Here is a 24,294-nt window from a genome sequence, read left to right on the forward strand (position 1 = left end):
GCAGGACATAGTCTGCATGTGAAGGTGGCAGGACATAGTCTGCATGTGAATGGGGCAGGACATACTCTGCATGTGAAGGTGGCAGGACATACTCTGCATGTGAAGGTGGCTGGACATAGTCTGCATGTGAAGGTGGCAGGACATACTCTGCATGTGAAGGTGGCAGGACATAGTCTTCATGTGAATGTGGCAGGACATAGTCTGCATGTGAAGGTGGCAGGACATACTCTGCATGTGAAGGTGGCAGGACATAGTCTGCATGTGAAGGTGGCAGGACATAGTCTGCATGTGAAGGTGGCAGGACATAGTCTGCATGTGAAGGTGGCAGGACATAGTCTGCATGTGAAGGTGGCAGGACATACTCTGCATGTGAAGCTGGCAGGACATACTCTGCATGTGAATGTGGCAGGACATAGTCTGCATGTGAAGGTGGCAGGACATAGTCTGCATGTGAAGGTGGCAGGACATAGTCTGCATGTGAAGGTGGCAGGACATAGTCTGCATGTGAAGGTGGCAGGACATACTCTGCATGTGAATGTGGCAGGACATAGTCTTCATGTGAAGGTGGCAGGACATAGTCTGCATGTGAATGTGGCAGGACATACTCTGCATGTGAAGGTAGCAGGACAGAGTCTGCATGTGAAGGTGGCAGGACATAGTCTGCATGTGAAGGTGGCAGGACATACTCTGCATGTGAATCTGGCAGGACATAGTCTGCATGTGAAGGTGGCGGGACATAGTCTGCATGTGAAGGTGGCGGGACATAGTCTGCATGTGAAGGTGGCAGGACATAGTCTGCATGTGAAGGTGGCAGGACATAGTCTGCATGTGAATGTGACAGGACATACTCTGCATGTGAAGGTGGCAGGACATAGTCTGCATGTGAAGGTGGCAGGACATAGTCTGCATGTGAAGGTGGCAGGACATAGTCTGCATGTGAAGGTGGCAGGACATAGTCTGCATGTGAAGCTGGCAGGACATACTCTGCATGTGTAGGTGGCAGGACATAGTCTGCATGTGAAGGTGGCAGGACATACTCTGCATGTGAAGGTGGCTGGACATACTCTGCATGTGAAGGTGGCAGGACATACTCTGCATGTGAAGGTGGCAGGACATAGTCTTCATGTGAAGGTGGCAGGACATACTCTGCATGTGAACGTGGCAGGACATAGTCTTCATGTGAAGGTGGCAGGACATAGTCTGCATGTGAAGGTGGCAGGACATACTCTGCATGTGAAGGTGGCAGGACAGAGTCTTCATGTGAAGGTGGCAGGACATAGTCTGCATGTGAAGGTGGCAGGACATACTCTGCATGTGAAGGTGGCAGGACATAGTCTGCATGTGAAGGTGGCAGGACATAGTCTGCATGTGAAGCTGGCAGGACATAGTCTGCATGTGAAGGTGGCGGGACATAGTCTGCATGTGAAGGTGGCAGGACATAGTCTGCATGTGAAGGTGGCAGGACATACTCTGCATGTGAATGTGGCAGGACATACTCTGCATGTGAAGGTGGCAGGACATAGTCTGCATGTGAAGGTGGCAGGACATACTCTGCATGTGAATGTGGCAGGACATAGTCTGCATGTGAAGGTGGCAGGACATAGTCTGCATGTGAAGGTGGCAGGACATAGTCTGCATGTGAAGGTGGCAGGACATAGTCTGCATGTGAAGGTGGCAGGACATACTCTGCATGTGAATGTGGCAGGACATAGTCTTCATGTGAAGGTGGCAGGACATAGTCTGCATGTGAATGTGGCAGGACATACTCTGCATGTGAAGGTAGCAGGACAGAGTCTGCATGTGAAGGTGGCAGGACATAGTCTGCATGTGAAGGTGGCAGGACATACTCTGCATGTGAATCTGGCAGGACATAGTCTGCATGTGAAGGTGGCGGGACATAGTCTGCATGTGAAGGTGGCGGGACATAGTCTGCATGTGAAGGTGGCAGGACATAGTCTGCATGTGAAGGTGGCAGGACATAGTCTGCATGTGAATGTGACAGGACATACTCTGCATGTGAAGGTGGCAGGACATAGTCTGCATGTGAAGGTGGCAGGACATAGTCTGCATGTGAAGGTGGCAGGACATAGTCTGCATGTGAAGGTGGCAGGACATAGTCTGCATGTGAAGGTGGCAGGACATAGTCTGCATGTGAAGGTGGCAGGACATAGTCTGCATGTGAAGCTGGCAAGACATACTCTGCATGTGTAGGTGGCAGGACATAGTCTGCATGTGAGGGTGGCAGGACATACTCTGCATGTGAAGGTGGCTGGACATACTCTGCATGTGAAGGTGGCAGGACATAGTCTTCATGTGAAGGTGGCAGGACATACTCTGCATGTGAACGTGGCAGGACATAGTCTTCATGTGAAGGTGGCAGGACATAGTCTGCATGTGAAGGTGGCAGGACATACTCTGCATGTGAAGGTGGCAGGACAGAGTCTTCATGTGAAGGTGGCAGGACATACTCTGCATGTGAACGTGGCAGGACATAGTCTTCATGTGAAGGTGGCAGGACATAGTCTGCATGTGAAGGTGGCAGGACATACTCTGCATGTGAAGGTGGCAGGACAGAGTCTTCATGTGAAGGTGGCAGGACATAGTCTGCATGTGAAGGTGGCAGGACATACTCTGCATGTGAAAGTGGCAGGACATAGTCTGCATGTGAAGGTGGCAGGACATAGTCTGCATGTGAAGGTGGCAGGACATACTCTGCATGTGAAGCTGGCAGGACATAGTCTGCATGTGAAGGTGGCGGGACATAGTCTGCATGTGAAGGTGGCAGGACATAGTCTGCATGTGAAGGTGGCAGGACATACTCTGCATGTGAATGTGGCAGGACATACTCTGCATGTGAAGGTGGCAGGACATAGTCTGCATGTGAAGGTGGCAGGACATACTCTGCATGTGAATGTGGCAGGACATAGTCTGCATGTGAAGGTGGCAGGACATAGTCTGCATGTGAAGGTGGCAGGACATAGTCTGCATGTGAAAGTGGCAGGACATAGTCTGCATGTGAAGGTGGCAGGACATACTCTGCATGTGAATGTGGCAGGACATAGTCTTCATGTGAAGGTGGCAGGACATAGTCTGCATGTGAATGTGGCAGGACATACTCTGCATGTGAAGGTAGCAGGACAGAGTCTGCATGTGAAGGTGGCAGGACATAGTCTGCATGTGAAGGTGGCAGGACATACTCTGCATGTGAATCTGGCAGGACATAGTCTGCATGTGAAGGTGGCGGGACATAGTCTGCATGTGAAGGTGGCGGGACATAGTCTGCATGTGAAGGTGGCAGGACATAGTCTGCATGTGAAGGTGGCAGGACATAGTCTGCATGTGAATGTGACAGGACATACTCTGCATGTGAAGGTGGCAGGACATAGTCTGCATGTGAAGGTGGCAGGACATAGTCTGCATGTGAAGGTGGCAGGACATAGTCTGCATGTGAAGGTGGCAGGACATAGTCTGCATGTGAAGCTGGCAAGACATACTCTGCATGTGTAGGTGGCAGGACATAGTCTGCATGTGAGGGTGGCAGGACATACTCTGCATGTGAAGGTGGCTGGACATACTCTGCATGTGAAGGTGGCAGGACATACTCTGCATGTGAAGGTGGCAGGACATAGTCTTCATGTGAAGGTGGCAGGACATACTCTGCATGTGAACGTGGCAGGACATAGTCTTCATGTGAAGGTGGCAGGACATAGTCTGCATGTGAAGGTGGCAGGACATACTCTGCATGTGAAGGTGGCAGGACAGAGTCTTCATGTGAAGGTGGCAGGACATAGTCTGCATGTGAAGGTGGCAGGACATACTCTGCATGTGAAGGTGGCAGGACATAGTCTGCATGTGAAGGTGGCAGGACATACTCTGCATGTGAAGGTGGCAGGACATAGTCTGCATGTGAAGGTGGCAGGACATACTCTGCATGTGAAGGTGGCAGGACATAGTCTGCATGTGAAGGTGGCAGGACATACTCTGCATGTGAAGCTGGCAGGACATAGTCTGCATGTGAAGGTGGCAGGACATAGTCTGCATGTGAAGGTGGCAGGACATACTCTGCATGTGAATGTGGCAGGACATACTCTGCATGTGAAGGTGGCAGGACATAGTCTGCATGTGAAGGTGGCAGGACATAGTCTGCATGTGAAGCTGGCAGGACATACTCCGCATGTGTAGGTGGCAGGACATAGTCTGCATGTGAAGGTGGCAGGACATAGTCTGCATGTGAAGGTGGCAGGACATACTCTGCATGTGAATGTGGCAGGACATAGTCTGCATGTGAAGGTGGCAGGACATAGTCTGCATGTGAAGGTGGCAGGACATAGTCTGCATGTGAAGGTGGCAGGACATACTCTGCATGTGAATGTGGCAGGACATAGTCTTCATGTGAAGGTGGCAGGACATAGTCTGCATGTGAACGTGGCAGGACATACTCTGCATGTGAAGGTGGCAGGACAGAGTCTGCATGTGAAGGTGGCAGGACATAGTCTGCATGTGAAGGTGGCAGGACATAGTCTGCATGTGAAGGTGGCAGGACATAGTCTGCATGTGAACGTGGCAGGACATACTCTGCATGTGAAAGTGGCAGGACATAGTCTGCATGTGAAGGTGGCAGGACATAGTCTGCATGTGAAGCTGGCAGGACAGAGTCTGCCTGTGAATGTGGCAGGACATAGTCTGCATGTGAACGTGGCAGGACATAGTCTGCATGTGAAGGTGGCAGGACATACTCTGCATGTGAAGCTGGCAGGACATAGTCTGCATGTGAAGGTGGCGGGACATAGTCTGCATGTGAAGGTGGCAGGACATAGTCTGCATGTGAAGGTGGCAGGACATACTCTGCATGTGAAGGTGGCAGGACATATTCTGCATGTGAAGGTGGCAGGACATAGTCTGCATGTGAAGCTGGCAGGACATACTCTGCATGTGAAAGTGGCAGGACATAGTCTGCATGTGAAGGTGGCAGGACATAGTCTGCATGTGAAGGTGGCAGGACATAGTCTGCATGTGAACGTGGCAGGACATACTCTGCATGTGAAAGTGGCAGGACATAGTCTGCATGTGAAGGTGGCAGGACATAGTCTGCATGTGAAGCTGGCAGGACATAGTCTGCATGTGAAGCTGGCAGGACATAGTCTGCATGTGAAGGTGGCAGGAAAAGAGATTTGAATGTCCATGAGTTTTGAGGCTACTGACTGGTTGCCGTACAAGACTTGTGCAGGCGTGCCGCTACAAAGCCAGGTTGTATTTGTGGCTGCCAATGAGAGCAAAGTGTGTCAATGCAGTAACGAGGCGTCCTGCATGCTGCTATATCTCCCAGACCAGGGATGGCAAGACAGCCTTGGAAGGTGCGAGCCCGCCTCCACCTGCTGTGGACACATATGGTCGCCCACACACAAACTGAGCAAGGATGATGTCTCCACCAGCGACAGTGTGCAAGGGGGGTGGGTGGGGGTAGGGGGGTGGGGGCGACTTTATTCACTCTTTGATGGCCCCCAAAATCCTTTGGATATGTTCCATGTGGCCTCCTGCCTTCCGATGGTGCTGCACTCATTTATTTGAGACATTATTTGTATCCTGGTGCTGTCATGTGACTGAAGGCAGCAGGCAAGTCATTTCTGTTAACGAGAGGGCTGGAAACTTTCATTTGCACAAAAGTTCTATTCCATATTTGTGCTTGACATGTATATATTACATGTTATTATGAATGTTACTAGATACTACATATGTATTGCATGTTATTATGAATGTTAATAGATACTACATATGTATTGCATGTTATTATGAATATTACTACATCACATATATATTTACATCATGTATATATTACATGTTATTATTACTACATGACATATATACTTAAAATTAATTAGATTATTTGTTACTAGTAAAAATAAGAGCGTTAACGATCAGTGTTTTGTGAAGAAGATTACTTGTGATATGTACTTCTATTTTTCATTCATGCAAGTCTGGTGCATTTACACTCTTCATTCAAGTGTTGATTAATGTGCACTGTCTCAATTAAATAAATGAAATGACAATTTGGGCCTATGTAAAACAATTGCGAGGTTAGTTAGTTGTATTTTTAAGTGATCATGCCATGATTTGACCTTTGACAGTTTCCTCTGAGCTCAAATGAGGCGGACAGCCCCGGGGACTAGAGAGAAAAGCAGTGTGGCCAGTATACAACCGTGTGGGGCGCCATGTCTTATTAGTGCATCTCTTCATCCACACATGTCTTCTTCTTGGAGAAACTTCACATCTGGTTAAGTTGACACGTAAAGTTGTTGCTGCTAACTCTGCTTGTGTTGTGAAGATGATGTCTCCGAGAGAAATACCAGACAGAGGTCCTTCACTTAACCTGGGTGTGCTAAATCTCCGCCTTTTGTCTCTTTTTTGTCTTTTTTACTGCCCTCTTCTCTAGTCCGCTGTCCTTCTCTCCTTCCCTCCATCATCCTCTCTGTTGTCCGCCAGCATGTTAACACTCCAGCACCTCACTGAGCCTCCACGCCGCCATGGAAACCACTCGCCCGCCATTGTTTACCACTGCTTCTTTGTGCCGACGGGTGTGTGTGTGTGTGTGTGTGTGTGTGTGTATGTGTGCGTGCGGGCGGGCGTGTGTGTGTGTGTGTGTGTGTGGGCGGGACTGGAGGGTCGTGTTTGGTTTTCAAACCCAGAGGAGAGTTGGAGCTGGTCCCGGCGGGCCCCTTGCTGTAATTCATGTAAATTCCCTCAAGATCCCGAGCGCCTCCTTGTCCTCATTGTCTCCCAACACATTGAGTGTGGACCTCTCTGTGCCTGGAATTCCTGCTTTTTTATATCAGCAAGATTGGAAGAGCAAACAGGGTCAACTACTTCCAGAGGGCATTTTCAATGATTAGTAGCAGCAAAACAGGCATGTGCTCTTGTCACCGCTAAACAGGAGGCACAATCCATACTTTTTCATTTCCTGTCTAACATCATGACAGACATCACCTGCACCTTCATTTGCTGACAGACACACACTGGTCCTCACACCACGTCCTGGCTCTACGAGTACCACCGTCATGACATAATTACATCATACAATAGTGTAATAGACCTAAGTAGTCATTAAGTACCACCATCATGACAACATTAAATACAGTAGTGTAGTAGACCTAAGTATTCATTAAGTACCACCATCATGACAACATTAAATACAGTAGGGTAGTAGACCTAAATATTAATCAAAAACAAGGTTTTATAAATAATATGTTGGGCCACAGTAAAATTACACACAGTTTGAACAGTCACACTGTGTTTGGTCTATGAAAAAAGCAGGACATCATGGTCCGTGGTCAATGATGGTCCATGGTCTATGAAACAAGCAACACATCATGGTCCATGGTCTATGAAACAAGCAGCACATCATGGTCCATGGTCTATGAAACAAGCAACACATCATGGTCCATGGTCTATAAAACAAGCAGCACATCATGGTCCATGGTCTATGAAACAAGCAACACATCATGGTCCATGGTCTATAAAACAAGCAGGTATCATGATCCATGGTCTATGAAACAAGCAGTGTAACATGGTCCATGGTCTATGAAACAAACAGCACATCATGGTCCATGGTCTATGAAACAAGCAGTGTAACATGGTCCATGATCCATGGTCTATGAAACAAGCAGTGTAACATGGTCCATGGTCTATGAAACAAACAGCACATCATGGTCCATGGTCTATGAAACAAGCAGTGTAACATGGTCCATGATCCATGGTCTATGAAACAAGCAGTGTAACATGGTCAATGGTCTATGAAACAAGCAGTGTAACATGGTCCATGGTCTATGAAACAAGCAGGTATCATGGTCCATGGTCTATGAAACAAGCAGTGTAACATGGTCCATGGTCAATGAAACAAGCAGTGTAACATGGTCCATGATCTATGAAACAAGCAGTGTAACATGGTCCATGATCTATGAAACAAGCAGTGTAACATGGTCCATGATCTATGAAACAAGCAGTGTAACATGGTCCATGGTCTATGAAACAAGCAGTGTAACATGGTCCATGATCTATGAAAGAAGCAGTGTATCATGGTCCATGGTCTATGAAACAAGCAGTGTAACATGATCCATGGTCTATGAAACAAGCAGTGTAACATGGTCCATGGTCTATGAAACAAGCAGTGTAACATGGTCCATGGTCTATGAAACAAGCAGTGTAACATGGTCCATGGTCTATGAAACAAGCCGTGTAACATGGTCCATGGTCTATGAAACAAGCAGTGTAACATGGTCCATGGTCTATGAAACAAGCAGTGTAACATGGTCCATGGTCTATGAAACAAGCAGTGTAACATGGTCCATGGTCTATGAAACAAGCAGTGTAACATGGTCCATGGTTTATGAAACAAGCAGGTATCATGGTCCATGGTCTTTGAAACAAACAGTGTAACATGGTCTATGGTCTATGAAACAAGCAGGTATCATGGTCCATGATCTTTGAAACAAGCAGTGTAACATGGTCCATGGTCTATGAAACAAGCAGGTATCATGGTCCATGGTCTTTGAAACAAGCAGTGTAACATGGTCCATGGTCTCTGAAACAAGTAGGTATCATGGTCCATGGTCTATGAAACAAGCAGTGTAACATGGTCCATGGTCCATGGTCCATGGTCTATGAAACAAGCAGTGTAACATGGTCCATGGTCTATGAAACAAGCAGTGTAACATGGTCCATGGTCTATGAAACAAGCAGTGTAACATGGTCCATGGTCTATGAAACAAGCAGTGTAACATGGTCCATGGTCTATGAAACAAGCAGTGTAACATGGTCCATGGTCTATGAAACAAGCAGTGTAACATGGTCCATGGTCCATGGTCTATGAAACAAGCTGTGTAACATGGTCCATGGTCCATGATCTATGAAACAAGCAGTGTAACATGGTCCATGGTCTATGAAACAAGCAGTGTAACATTGTCCATGGTCCATCCCACATGAAAGTCAGTGTGATTGTTGCAAGGCAATCCTCGCAGACGTGCAAACATTTTAGGAGTTTCAGGTTAGGCCTCGTTGTGAACTTTCCCTCCGTTCTAAAATGGCCGTTTGAATGATTGTCCTTTTCTTGAAGTCCCAACAAAGAGGAGCCGTCCCTCCCCAGTGTGAGTCCGAGGAGCAATGGCCCAGAGTCAGTGTGCAGAGATAATGGCCATTAGAGCTGCTCCTTCACACCACTGGCCTCCATGACGTCTCGGCCTTTCACGCCACAATCCAAACTCCTCCGCTCATCAATGACATTCCTCACATTCTGACTGGATGACCTTTTTGCTGAGCAAGCTAAAAACCGCCGATGCTTTTCATCATTTGGGTGAAGATGGAGGATCGCTGACATCATGGAACCTTTGGAGTCTGCTCCAGGAACATAACGTGTTGACCTAGCAAAGAGAACAGATCCTCATCTCTCTGGGGATGAAGAAGAAGTTCATCATGAATGAAGCGTCTTAAACAACTCTGACAATCATCACATTGTCTCCCTCCCCGTGTCTTGTGTCGTCTATTTTCCATGTGTCCAAAGTCCACGTCCATATATGGGTGTACATTCTGGCTCGAACAGCCTGTCCTGCCCCGTCTTTAATGAAACCTTCCATATCTTCTCCTGCCGTAGTTCACTCACACCAACATGAGACATTTATTTGGTCATTTTTAGTATTCTGTCGGCCTGGAGGTCTTACAGCGACTCACCATTCTGTCACCGCTGGTTAGACCACGTCTTATGTTGCCTTTGTTACTGTTCTCCTGTGTTACTTCCTGTCCTGCGCTCTTATTTTGCTGGCACTTCCTGTTGTGTTGTTTTTTTCTTTGTAACCTGGTCACATCTGTCGCACACGCTTGCTTCCTGTTACCAATTAGGAATATTTAAGTTGAGTCTCTGTTTTGAATCAATAGTCATTCATGTGGACGCAGTTTTTGCTGTAATCCAGCATTCCCTTTTGTAGTTTTGCAGCCTGGCAGTTTTAGTTTTGTTTTTGCATAGCTCCCCCTATGCTTCGGTGCCCTTCTAAGCAGCACTCGTCTTTAGTTTGTCTTCGTCATTACATGAAATAATATTTACCTGCAAATCAGTCTTCTGCATCCTGGGAATACACCTGTATCGCCGTCATGCGACCCCAGTGTCACAGGTTCGATTCAGTCCTGATTGTATGGGTAGATTCAGGGTTGGATTCAGGGTTATTTTCTAGATGCAACACAATTTTGGATGGAACTGATTCCCGCACACAAATTCATCCAGGCCGCTGACGTGTATAAGTAGGGAATGGCCTAAAAAACATATTTTTGGAAATGTGTCTTAAAATATATATATTGTTATCATTTATTTATCTTTCATTTTACTTATTATGATTTATTGGTTATTAATTTAAGTAACTACCGTTTTTTCCAGACCATAGGGCACACCGGATTATAAGGCGCACTGCCGATTAGCGGGTCTATTTTCTTATCTTTTTTCATACAAAAAGCACATTAAAGGAGTCATATTATGATATTTTTTTTTTTTAAGTAAAATACTTCCTTGTTGTCTACATAACATGTAATGGTGCTTCTTTGCTCACAATGTTGCATAGATGATGTTTTACACATCATCTTCAACTCACTTTCTGACAGTTTCTTCAGTTTTGTGAGCGCTCTTATTTACGCGCCTACACTTGGACAGTGTCTTCTCCTCGTCTTCTTTGTTGTAGCGGTGTAGAGTGCAAGGACAGGAGTGGAAGAAGTGTCAAAAGATGGATCTAACTGTTTTAATGACATTCACACTTTACTTCAATCAATAACGGGGCAGCATCTCCTCATCTGTGGCTCACAAGTGCAACAACACCCGTCATGTTTCTCGTGAAAAGCCGTCCGACCGGAACTCTCTAATAAGTAAAGTTCCTTGGGTGAATAATGTAAACTCACTACACCGGTATGTTTTAGTGCTTTCATATGAGTTTACTGGCAGATATAAGGAGAGATGTCCGATTATATCGGTGGGTCGATATTACCAGCCGATAAATGCTTTAAAATTTAATATCGGAAATTATCGGTATCTGTTTCAAAAAGTAAAATTATGACTATTTAAAACGCCGCTGTGTACACGGGCGTAGAGAGAAGTACAGAGCGCCAAAACCTTAAAGGCACTGCCTTTGCGTGCCGGCCCAGTCACATAATATCAACAACTTTTCACACACACAAGTGAATGCAAACCATACTTGGTCAACAGCCATACAGGTCACACTGAGGGTGGCCGTATAAACAACTTTAACACTGTTATGAATATGCGCCACACTGTGAACCTACACTAAACAAGAATGACAAACACATTTCGGGAGAACCTCCGCACCGTAACATAACATAAACACAACAGAACAAATACCCAGAACCCCTTGCAGCACTAATACTTCCGGGACACTACAATATACCCCCCCGCTACCAATAAATCCTGCAGCCCACCGCAACCCCGCTGCCGCCCCCATCTCCTGAATTCGGAGGTCTCAAGTATGCTGTAGTGTTCTCTGGACTGAAGCTGTGTGCCTTCATTGTTTTTGTAGCTGTTGTTTTGAGGCATGTTTAAAAAATGGAACATTTAAAATGTTGGTGTTGTTTACATGAGTCATATTGCCAACATATTGCAGTCCACACGTATTTCTTATGTGTGACTGCCATCCACTGGTCACACTTATCATTACACCCTGTACCAAATAAAATAGCTTCGAGGTCGGTAAGCACAGCCAGAATTATTCCGTACATTAGGCGCACAGGCTTTTTGTCGAGTTTGGAGAGAAAAAAAAAGATTTTAAGTATGACTTATAGTCAGGAAAATACGGTGAATAGGTTTTTTTTAGACGATATTTAGAGTTGAGTTTTGGCGGTACAATGTCTTCTGTTTTCAAATAACAATATCAACCCCAATAATGGTTATTATTATTTTTGATGTCATCGTCCAGCCTGACTCTTTTTTCACGTGATGCCATTTTTAAAGACATTTAGGGTCCTATTTATTCTTCTGGCAAAAGTGCAGAGGAGAAATACTAATAATGTAGCATGGTGGATGATGTTACATTGTAATAGTAATGTAGTTGTTAAACAACATGTTACATTGTAATAATAATGTAGTTGTTAAACAACATGTTACATTGTAATAATGTAGTTGTTAAACAACATGTTATATTGTAATAATAATGTAGTTGTTAAATAACACCGTGGTGGATGATGTTACATTGTAATAATAATGTAGTTGTTAAACAACATGTTACATTGTAATAATAATGTAGTTGTTAAACAACATGTTACATTGTAATAATAATGTAGTTGTTAAACAACATGTTATATTGTAATAATAATGTAGTTGTTAAACAACATGGTGGTGGATGATGTTACATTGTAGTTAAAGGAGCATTGTTTAGGCTTGAGCCCTCAGTATAGTGACTCTTTCAAAGGGATACTTCCACCATTGTTGTCCTTTGCAACCTTACCCAAGATACCTCAAAAGGCTCTTTTGCACTTCTATTCTTTGAAATGATCTATTCTTGTGGCTGGACCAGGGCGGACCAGGGCGGACCCGGCAATAAAGCAGCCCTTCTTTGGGGTCGGGGGATGGGATTGCACGAGACATCTGTCGGGCGGAGGTGAGCGCTTTCACTGCGCTCCTCACTGTACGCCAAAATATGTATTTTTATTCCTTCAGGACCACTCCCGGCCTCTATTGAGCCCCCCCGCGGCTTCCATTTACCCTCAAAAGTTTAGCTTTCATGCTTTTGCAAAAAAGATGTTGGACTAGTCGGCGTACAAGAAGCAAAGCAAATGCCACCCAGCAAGTGTGGCTTCATGCGATAGCAGGAAATGTTTAACCTCCATTGTGGAGAGACAAAAGCTGCTTTTAATCCCGCTGTGCGAGGGATGCGTGGAGGGGGTGTGTCAAAAAGGGGGCGGGGGCACTTTTGAGAGGGAGTCCACTCCAGTCCTCTGCCTGCCTCCCGCCACTCAGTCATCATCGCCCACGCCAGCGAGGACCACGCCAGGATTATGTCACATGACCTTTGGCCGGTAGGATTTATTTCATCGAGCCAAATAAAAGGTGAGGTATTTATTGACTTTCTCCTTCATGCAAAGTCACCTGCGATGTGGAGAAGTGGAGAATATCTCAGACATTTCTCACCTTTGCTGTAACTTTGTTTACGTCTGTGCTGCCTTCACTGGCCTCTTCCATTGTCAGGAATTTGCTGCGTTATTTCTAGTTTTGCTGCTGCCAGCTTGTTTTTCTGCTTTTGGCTGCATCTTCATGGAACATTGACAGTTGTTATGGAAATGTGTTTGTGTGCTCAGAACTCCTACTTGGGTTCTCGTCAAAATAATCACTAACTGTCAAAGAAATATGACAAAAAGGTGTAAACCTTGGGTGGGCAAACTTTGTCTGCAGGCGAGCTACTTTTGACAATGTCCAGGGGATCTACCTCATTCTTACATAGACGTTTTTGTTAACAAGGGAAAGGTGTTTAATAATAATACAAGCATGTTTAACACCTATAGATTCCTTTGTTTCATGAAGACAAGAATATAAGTTGGAGTATTACCTGGTTCTGATGACTTGCATTGATTGGAATCAGACAGTAGTGCTGATAACGCCCACATTTTCAAACCAAGCACATAAAAGTGGATGGTTGTTGGCATCTTATTTGTCTAGCTTCCATACGCCTTCTTATAAACTTTACAAGAAATACAATGGCGGCAAACTCCGTGCACGCCAGTTTCTTTGAGATTCTTATTTTGTTAGCGCAGGCAGGATGAAGCAGGGCTTTTATTGTGAAGACAGGAACTGTGCAGTCGGTCTTTGAAGATTGATGATCACAAATTTTTAGGTGTATATTTTTAGTGCCTGGCTGGCGATGGACTGACACACCCTCTACAACCGACTGGTAGCTTGCGATGTTGGATGGGATGAGGAGCTGCAATGTTTGAGTGTCAATCTCAAGGCCCAGGGGCCACATTCTTTTACGTGGCCTGCGAAAGCCCGGCAATAATGTGCGTCAATTAAGCACTTCATCTTTCCTACTAAACGTATTCATTCTTTTCATTTTCACTGAAAAATTGCATACAATCGCATGTATTTTAAATTTAATTATAATCTGATTATGCAAAAAAACATAATTACAAACATGTTTTGATAAAATCCAAATAAACACTTAAATGTCACCCAGATGTATGATTTCAAAGCAACTTATCCATCGATTTATGTTAACTTTTTAATTGACTACCGTGTTCCCTTGAATTGCCGCCGGGTCGCTAATTACTTTAAAACCCCTTCTCACTCTAGCACTTACAAAAGGCATGCGGTAAATTTTGGCCTGTGCTTATAAATTTGAGTGTGATGTAAGGATACCATCATGAAAAGCACATTCAATAAAAAAAACGTTATTATGGTCTTACCTTTACTTATAAATGAAGTCCATGCGTAGCTCCTTCTGATCAAAAGCATCGATAACTTGTTTATAGAAGTCTTCCTTATCTTTCTTCAGTTTTAAAAGTCTCTCTGTCCCTCTGTCTCTTCCTTTATTACCTCCTGCTTCGATTGAAAGTCCAGTTTAGAAAACTGTTTTATTTTAGATATGTAATCCTCCATGTTTAAAGTGCAAGCGAGAGGAAAAAATAAACACACGCTGCTCACTCTTGCTGGTCCAGTTCATGGTCGGTAGGTGTGTAGCCATAGCACACTCTCGTTTGGGTTGCTCCCGACGTGCAGACCGCTGCTATCAGTTAGCTCGACTCCTCACGTGTAGTGCAGGCGACGACAGAATTATCCTCACACAACTCCCCCTCCCGTTCTGCTCCATGGGTGATCTCTTTATCCCACTGCTGCCACCATGAAGTGTTATTGTACAAATAATACACTGGGTATTTATGACTGGAACATTTCAGCCCGGTTGTTTACATAGCCAGCATAAGAGTAGTGGTGTTACATCCTAAAAGGTCCGTCGTGCACCCCCTCCATCATATCCGTTCCCAGCACATATGACGACACTTGTTGTCACTTCTTCTGCAGCCGAGTAGTCGCAAGAAGGATCACTAGCGCCCTCTACCACCAGGAGGCGGGAGTCATTTAATGACTCATATTTGACACACGCAGCTACGGTATATTAATAAAACATAGCTGCTTACTGTTCTTTTTAGCATATTCAATAGCTTGGACCTTAAATCCTACTGAATAGCTCTTAATCTTCTTCCCTTTGTGGGATTTCAAATGACTGAAATCAGCCTCCTCCATTTTGAAAATGATGACAGGTGAAGTGTCACTCGTGACGTGACGAGTTTGACCCGGCGGTAATACTAAGCATGCGCTAATTATTGTGCGAAACGAGTTTCAAGGCAGGCGCATACTATATGCCCGGCAGCAATTCAAGGAAATACGGTTTATAAGCAAACATTGATTGATTGATTGATTGATATCTCAACCACCTGGACCAGGTGACAACGGTGTGTTGCGGTGCAGTTGTTGGGTTCCCTCTCTGGTGGTAATTGTGGTATCGCTCGTAGCTGCTGCCTGTCATCAGACTAAGATGAAAGCCTGGGGTCAAATCCCTCCCAAGCAGCCCCCTTCTTCCCACCTCCAGCACATCACAACAACAAACTCCAAAGGAGATACCCGACGGATGCTCATTAGAAAAACACTCTCTTTCCTCCAATGATTCTTCTTCACTGCAGTTTGTGATGCGTCCAAATGATTCTTGGAGTGTTTGCAGCAGTTCCTAGCAGGATGTATCGTTGGAACGACGGCTCCATTACCTCTGCCAAGGAGGACACATTACCGCTGCCAAGGAGGACACACCTGTGTGGTGGCAAACATCATTACAAAATGCTATCTTATCAGAATTGGACCAAATGTGCTTCGATCCGCTTGTCGTCACATGACTGCACTTTAATTAGCTGCATAAAGTGGAGGTGCATGTTTTCCCGGGGACAAATGTTTAAGCCTTGACGAGGTCTGGAGCTGGCTCTCGTTAAAGGAAGCTAAATTGCCCATTATTGGTCTCTCTTTGTAAAGTAGTCAGGCTGGCATTGAATCCTGCGAAATAATGAATCCTGCCCCTCTTTTCTCAATGTCAGCTTTTCTTTCCACGCTCTTTTCAAATGCTTTTTTTTTTACTTTCTTCCATTGATCTTATGCGGCAATAAACACAAACAATGCAGTGTAGACACAAATACACAACAATGGAGTGTAGACACAAATACACAACAATGGAGTGTAAACACAAACTACACAACAATGGAGTGTAAACACAAACTACACAACAATGGAGTGTGAACACAAACTACACAACAATGGAGTGTAAACACAAACTACACAGCAATGGAGTGTAAACAAACTACAGAACAATGGAGTGTAGACACAAATACACAACAATGGAGTGTGAACACAAACTACACAACAATGGAGTGCAGACACAAACTACACAACAATGGAGTGTGAACACAAACTACACAACAATGGAGTGTAAACACAAACTACACAGCAATGGAGTGTAAACAAACTACAGAACAATGGAGTGTAGACACAAATACACAACAATGGAGTGTGAACACAAACTACACAACAATGGAGTGCAGACACAAACTACACAACAATGGAGTGCAGTGTTTCCCCCAGAAAATGTGTTGGTTAAGGTGGTGTGTAAGGTGTAAAGATCGGTGTAACTCGGCATGTCGCCATCACGTGTCCACCTTGTCGCTGCCACCACAGCCTGGGGGGGGCAATAGACTACAGACTGTGGTGAAGTAGGCCGGCTTCGTCACATGAAGAAGCCTACAATTTTTGGTTGTGTTTCCCGCTCTATTTGCTGAACGGCGATTTACGATATATATCTCCAGTGGAGTGTAAACACAAACTTCACAACAATGGAGTGTAGACACAAACTACACAACAATAGAGTGTAGACACAAACTACAAAACAATGTAGTATAGACACAAACTACACAACAATGGAGTGTACACACAAACTACAAAACATTGGAGTGTAGACACAAACTACACAACAATAGAGTGTAGACACAAACTACAAAACAATGTAGTATAGACACAAACTACACAACAATTTAGTATAGACACAAACTACACAACAATGGAGTGTAGACACAAACTACACAACAATAGAGTGTAGACACAAACTACAAAACAATGTAATATAGACACAAACTACACAACAATTTAGTACGGACACAAACTACACAACAATGGAGTGTAGACACGAACTACACAACAATGTAATATAGACACAAACTACACAACAATTTAGTACAGACACAAACTACACAACAATGGAGTGTAGACACGAACTACACAACAATTGAGTGCAGACACAAACTACACAACAATGGAGTGTAAACACAAATTTCACAACAATGGAGTGTAGACACAAACTACGCAACAATGGAGTGTAAACACAAACTTCACAACAATGGAGTGTAGACACAAACTACACAACAATGGAGTGTAAACACAAACTTCACAACAATGGAGTGAAGACACTACACAACAATGGAGTGTAGACACTACACAACAATGGAGTGTGGATACTACACAACAATGGAATCTAGACACTACACAAGAATGGAGTGTAGACACTACACAAGAATGGAGTGTAGACACTACTCAACAATGTAGTGTAGACATTACACAACAATGGAGTGTAGACACTACACAACAATGGAGTGTAGACACTACACAACAATGGAGTGTAGACACAAACTACACAACAATGGAGTGCAGACACAAACTACACAACAATGGAGTGTAGACACAAACTACACAACAATAGAGTGTAGACACAAACTACAAAACAATGTAGTATAGACACAAACTACACAACAATGGAGTGTAGACACAAACTACACAACAATGGAGTGTAGACACAAACTACACAACAATGGAGTGTAGACACAAACTACACAACAATGGAGTGTAGACACAAACTACACAACAATGGAGTGTAAACACAAACTTCACAACAATGAAGTGTAGACACTACACAACAATGGAGTGTAGACACTACACAACAATGGAGTGTAGACACTACACAACAATGAAGTGTAGACACTACACAACAATGGAGTGTAGACACTACACAACAATGGAGTGTAGACACTACACGACAATGGAGTGTAGACACTACACAACAATGTAGTGTAGACACTACACAACAATGGAGTGTAGACACTACACAACAATGGAGTGTAGACCCTACACAACAATGTAGTGTAGACACTACACAACAATGGAGTGTAGACACTACACAACAATGGAGTGTAAACACAAACTACACAACAATGGAGTGTAGACACAAACTACACAACAATGGAGTGTAGCTGCTGTGTGACTATGACCATTTTCCATTCAAATGTTTTGCTTAAGTCCTTGTTTTGCCATTTAAACAAGGGACTTGAATGCCAGGTCACACGTCTGAGGGACTCACAAAAGTCATTAGTTTTACATTCTGTGGCTAAAATGTTACACTTTGTGTATAGAAATGTTTAAAGTGCTTACAGGGAAAGACTGCATTCTTCTTGTTGTACGCAGTCAGAGTGGTGACCAGCTTCTCTTTGCTCTCCCACTTTGTTTACAATACATTTTAAAGCCCTTCCTTTTCTTTTTAAGGCCATCATTGTTCTGGCCCCCAACATCTTTGGCTCATATTTGAACTGCTGCCCCCCCCCCCCCCCCCCCCCTCCCTCCCTCATCCTTCATTGGAAGTACCAGAACTAGACTTCAAAATGCTTCTTTTTCTGACCAACTGAGTTGCGAGCCATCACGGAGCTACAAGCGTTTAAATCTCAACTAAAACATATTTGTTTAAAGTGGATTTTCACGAACAATTGCTTGAAATATTTAATGTTAGTCTTTTAATATTTGTGCTTTTACTTGCTTTGAACTTATTTGTCCTGTAATGTTGTGATGTTGGAAGCTGCTATACCAATAAACCTTGATTGATTAATTGATTGATTGATTGATTGATTGATTGCTCCAGCCTCCCCCCCAACTCCAAATGGGACAAGCAGTAGGAAATGAATGGATGGATAATTGATTGATTGAAGGAAGCGCCCCCTCAGGTGAGGAGGGTGTACTGCGTCTGTGAGCGACTCTTTATATTTCAGTGTTTGTCCAGTGGCTTTTCTTTAGGAATCAGACTGAGGTGGATAAACATCTGCTGAAGTCAATTGGACTGACGGTTGTCCTTTTATGTCTGCATTCCCAGGAGGTCGATGCCATAGTCAGGATGTTCCTGACTTATTAAGATGGTGACACTAGTAGGAAGGTCATGGTGCACACACTGCATGACATGGTGACACTAGTATGAAGGTCATGGTGCACACACTCCATGACATGGTGACACTAGTATGAAGGTCATGGTGCACACACTCCATGACATGGTGACACTAGTAGGAAGGTCATGGTGCACACACTCCATGACATGGTGACACTAGTAGGAAGGTCATGGTGCACACACTCCATGACATGGTGACACTAGTAGGAAGGTCATGGTGCACACACTCCATGACATGGTGACACTAGTAGGAAGGTCATGGTGCACACACTCCATGACATGGTGACACTAGTAGGAAGGTCATGGTGCACACACTCCATGACATGGTGACACTAGTAGGAAGGTCATGGTGCACACACTCCATGACATGGTGACACTAGTAGGAAGGTCATGGTGCACACACTCCATGACATGGTGACACTAGTAGGAAGGTCATGGTGCACACACTCCATGACATGGTGACACTAGTAGGAAGGCCATGGTGCACACACTCCATGACATGGTGACACTAGTAGGAAGGTCATGGTGCACACACTCCATGACATGGCGACACTAGTAGGAAGGTCATGGTGCACACACTCCATGACATGGTGACACTAGTAGGAAGGTCATGGTGCACACACTCCATGACATGGTGACACTAGTATGAAGGTCATGGTGCACACACTCCATGATGTGCACGCCTTTGTCTGCCTAGGGTTGAAAGATGGCCAAGTGGAGGTGTTCCAGGTGTTTCTTTACCCTCATATACAACTTTCATTTCATTTGTTAAGACAAAAAAGACACCTTTTGATTTTTTTAGCTGGTGTGGATTGCAGATTTTAAAGGCCAGTGTTTTATGTGGTTGATGTACTTTGCCGTTTCTTTTCCGGTGGCCAAGTAGAGAATGGAGATTGTTATTTATCAGGTGAAGAAAGACCCCAAGGTGACATTTGACAGCAGCACATGTTATTTGGTCATCAGCTCATGTCAACAATACACTTCTCGTGCATAGCGGGTAAATAAATCAAAGTATCGCTTTACATTTCCTGACCAAAAAGGTGTAGGCTAAAGCTAAAAGTTCGTTATGTCAAACTTTTCAACTTTCACTTTGTACATGTCAAATAGAGAAAATAAAATTATAGATGTCAACATTGTGTATGTGCTGAAAGATTCATTTATGATTGTAGTCTTTGGTAAAAACTGAATTAACTCTTTTAGGTTTTGCTCACACGTTGGTGATTGACAAAACACAACAAAAATGCGTTTTAAGAACTGTGAAACAAGATAAAATACAAATAATCTTACAAATAATCTCACGATAACACTTGGGAAATACTACATTTTGAAAATATTGAAGGGATCACTGCAAACTCGTGCATTCTTCCACTCTGCCGGTCACTTTTTCGCGTCGTCGTTCATAAAATCTTGACATCTTTCGCTCTTCTTTGTCGCCTCTCGAGAAAACTCTGAAGAAACGTTGATCATTTCCGCGATTTGGACGTTTCCAACAATGCAAGCGTTGGTCGTTTATCTTCGAAAGAGGCAAAGCACCACAATGACAAGCGACACTCGCTGGCCCAACACTCCGAGCCTGGCAGAGTTAAGGAGCCGGACGTGAGCAACTGTAGTTTCTTGCTGGTTGGTGCTTGTGAGCACGTGGCTAATGAGTATCATCAGGAATGTCGTACTCACAACTTACAAACCAGCATAATATGCTGACCTTGTCTTCTTTCTCCTGCATGCAGATTGAAGGAGAAGAGGTGGCAACCCCAGCCCAGGAGTCACAGTCCTAACTTTCTGGTAAGTTTTTGTTTTTTGTTTCCATCTGCAACCTCATTATTTGCCAGAAGAGACTGGCCTTTCGGAAGCGAGCGTGGTGCCATTCACCCGCCCACTGCATGCCATCACACAAATGTCAGTGTGTGCTGGCTAAGGTCTCCTTCTGTCTGATCCAAACAACTTCATGCTGATGTATTCACACAGTATGAACACACTCACACCGAGGATACGTTCTTCCAAATAAGAACAATCCAATCTTTCTTTACTGGCGCTGCTTTGGATTTTTCTGTCCAACGGTTGCGTATGATCGCCATGGAAACACACCCCCTGTGGCTGTGGAAAAAAGATGCTCACAGAGTCATCACTTTGAGGCTAAATTGGGCACAATGTGGACTCGTGATGGGTGAAGCTGGTATGATACAAGATAGTTAAGGACCAATGCTGACTTGATACCATTGATACTCATCTAATACTATATGTAGAAGGGCTTGTGATGGGGGATACAGATCTGATACTGATCACTTTATACAACTTTGATGAGATGGGTGATACTGATCGGATAAGAATGCAGGGTAACACTTCAGGATGAGTAACACATATTCACCATTAATTAATTGCTTATTGACATGAAATCTAGTAACATATTGGCTCTTAATTAGTCAATATTAAATAGATATTAATGCCTTATTCTGCATGGCCTTATTATACAACCAGTAAGCCAATAACTAAGAGTCTTCCCTCAATAAGTGATGTCATACTGATATTATACCAGTGATGTCATACTGATATTATACCAGTGATGTCATACTGATATTATACCAGTTATGTCATACTGATATTATTCCAGTGACTGGAAGTATTAATAAAATACTAGTCATGAGCAATAATGATACAATCAATAATTGGTGATACATACATGATACCAACATCAAGCAACAATGTTAGGACATCAGGGACTGGCAATACATTCACAATATGATACCATTATTGCTTCTTGTTGGTATCATGTCATTATTTCTTTAGTTACTGGTACCATGGATTATACTTGTGTGGCACTTTTCTACCTTCAAGGTACTCAAAGCACTTTGGCACTATTTCCACATTCACCCATTCACACACTGGTGACAGGAGCTGCCCTAATCCATCAGGAGCAAGTGTGAAGTGTCTTGCTCAAGGACACAACTGACGTGACCAGGATGGCAGAAGCCGGGGATCGAACCAGGAACCCTCAAGTTACTGGTTGGATCTAAGGACTGGTGATAGGTTATATTGGTTATCAACAATACTGTCATTTTTCAATGCTCATGTGATACCAGACAGATCAGGACAAGTAGGCAATAATGCGTGCCATATGTGATATGATACCAGTGATGGGCAATCCCGATATGATATCAGAATGATGAGTGCCATTGGCGGCTGATACAGATGTAATACCAGTGACTGGCAATACTGGTTTACACGTGATGAGCAATGCTGACTGGAAACACTGATACCATGCCAGTAATTAGCAACATGATACCAGAGAGGTAGACAGACTGCAATTGCAGGAAAAAGTAGGAAATCTTTCATCTGAAGTGTGCAGGACTGTGCAGCAGGTGGACTTGATGTCAAGTGACTGCAGGTGACTCAGTGTCCAAGATGCGGCCGGCTGTGAAGACAGTATCGCACCTCGTCCTCGCCCACCAGCCCACGAGGTTTCACGGTCCAGGAAAGAATGGAATCTCATTTATCTCCTGGTCTTTGATTCACTCCATTTTGTGAGCTACTTTCAAATTGTTGTTGTTTTGTCCTTCTCTCACTTACTGGCTTGTCACTGCACGTTATCGCTTGTTCCACACCAGCGTCGCTTCAGGCCAGAAAGGCTGAGTCCACATTTTCCAACCATCCAGCTCGCAGAGAGCTCTGAGTTGGCAGTTTGAAAGCCGGTGATGCATGAAAGTGACATTGTGTCCTGTCACACTCGCACCTCCGCTGGGCCAATAGGAGAGGGGTTGTGTTTACCTTCATGCTTTGTGTTTCTTTTGCTGCCAAATGTTTGGGGGAAAGTAGCACAATCATCTCCAGCGACAGTACAGGAGGGTTGTATCTGACCTCACATCCATAATGTCTTTGAAGGTTAACACAAGTGAGAGTGAGTATAGAGTTTGATCAGAAAATGTTGTATTGTTGTTCTGTTCTTGACTGTTGCACTCCTTCAAGTAGAGAAATAGGAAATAACTTTCATAGAGTCCTGGAAGAAGTGGTTTATAAAGTCAGGAAAATAACAAAAATGCGTCAAAGGAAATGGCTTTTGGAATACAATCGGACCGCTTGTGTCTGCAGAGATCACTTTGCAAAATGTTTGTTTGAACATTTGATTTGTTTGAGAAACTTTCTGTGATGCAATCCAGTTTATTGTCTACTATATTAGTAGTGTTTGAGAGCAGAACTAAACGTAAATAAAGGACAATTAGTTGGTGTTGTTTTGTGGTTGCTATGCCTAAAAATAACTACAAGACCTGCTGGTGCTAATAAACTAACTCATGTTAAGTCCTGGTAATAAATGTTGTGATTGTTGGTACATTACACTATTTTTGTTGTCCCTTTTCATAACAAACTAAAAGTCATGAATTGATGAAGGTGGACCCCGACTTAAACAAGTCGAAAAACTTATTAGGGTGTTACCATTTAGTGGTCAATTGTAGGGAATATGTACTGTACTGTGCAATCTACTAATAAAAGTTTCAATCAATCAATCAGTTAGTTGTTGTTGTGCAGGAAAACCTTAAGTGTTTTATTCTTGGTCCCAGCGTGAGCTGACTCAGGTTGCTGATGTTGTTCGTCACAGCAACAACATTTTATGGGCGTGCTAATCACAACATATCCCAGCTAACTGACTTCAGCTTAGTCTTGTTCCATTAAAATGTGCTCATTTAGAACAACACCTACTGTATAACCCGTGGATTTGGTCGAACATTTGACTTGATTCCACCAGATTTGCAATTGAAATGAGCAAATGTTTCTGCTCCTGAAGCTAGCTTTGTCCCTTTGGAGCTTTTTTATTAACAGCAAATTGATTGATCAGGTTGCTGATGTTGATGTTAATGGTCAGTTTGAGTTCACGGGTTCACGGGCCAGTGTTTGTTGTTCCTGGAACGTTTCTCTTCTTCTTCATGTGGACAAAAAGGAATTGTGATGACTGCAAATATAAATCTGTCTTCAAGCATCAAGTGGT

At 43.9% G+C, this 24,294-nt stretch overlaps 1 protein-coding gene across 13 annotated transcripts in view; it reads left to right on the top strand.

Moving 5' to 3' along the window:
- LOC133563096 (neuronal cell adhesion molecule-like) overlaps nt 1–24,294 on the top strand; it is a 186,042-nt gene that overhangs the window by 54,689 nt on the left and 107,059 nt on the right. For 11 of the 13 annotated variants that reach the window (XM_061917032.1, XM_061917040.1, XM_061917035.1 and 8 more), the window contains exons 1-2: nt 12,984–13,084; nt 21,047–21,101. The gene's annotated coding sequence lies outside the window, so the exon portion shown is untranslated. Of the gene's footprint in view, nt 1–12,983; nt 13,085–21,046; nt 21,102–23,119; nt 23,212–24,294 lie in introns of those variants that run through there. The other 2 variants (XM_061917033.1, XM_061917034.1) reach the window with 2 other exon arrangements.

This window comes from Nerophis ophidion, linkage group LG12 (genome assembly GCF_033978795.1).
Source record: "Nerophis ophidion isolate RoL-2023_Sa linkage group LG12, RoL_Noph_v1.0, whole genome shotgun sequence".
NCBI classification, from domain to species: domain Eukaryota; kingdom Metazoa; phylum Chordata; class Actinopteri; order Syngnathiformes; family Syngnathidae; genus Nerophis; species Nerophis ophidion.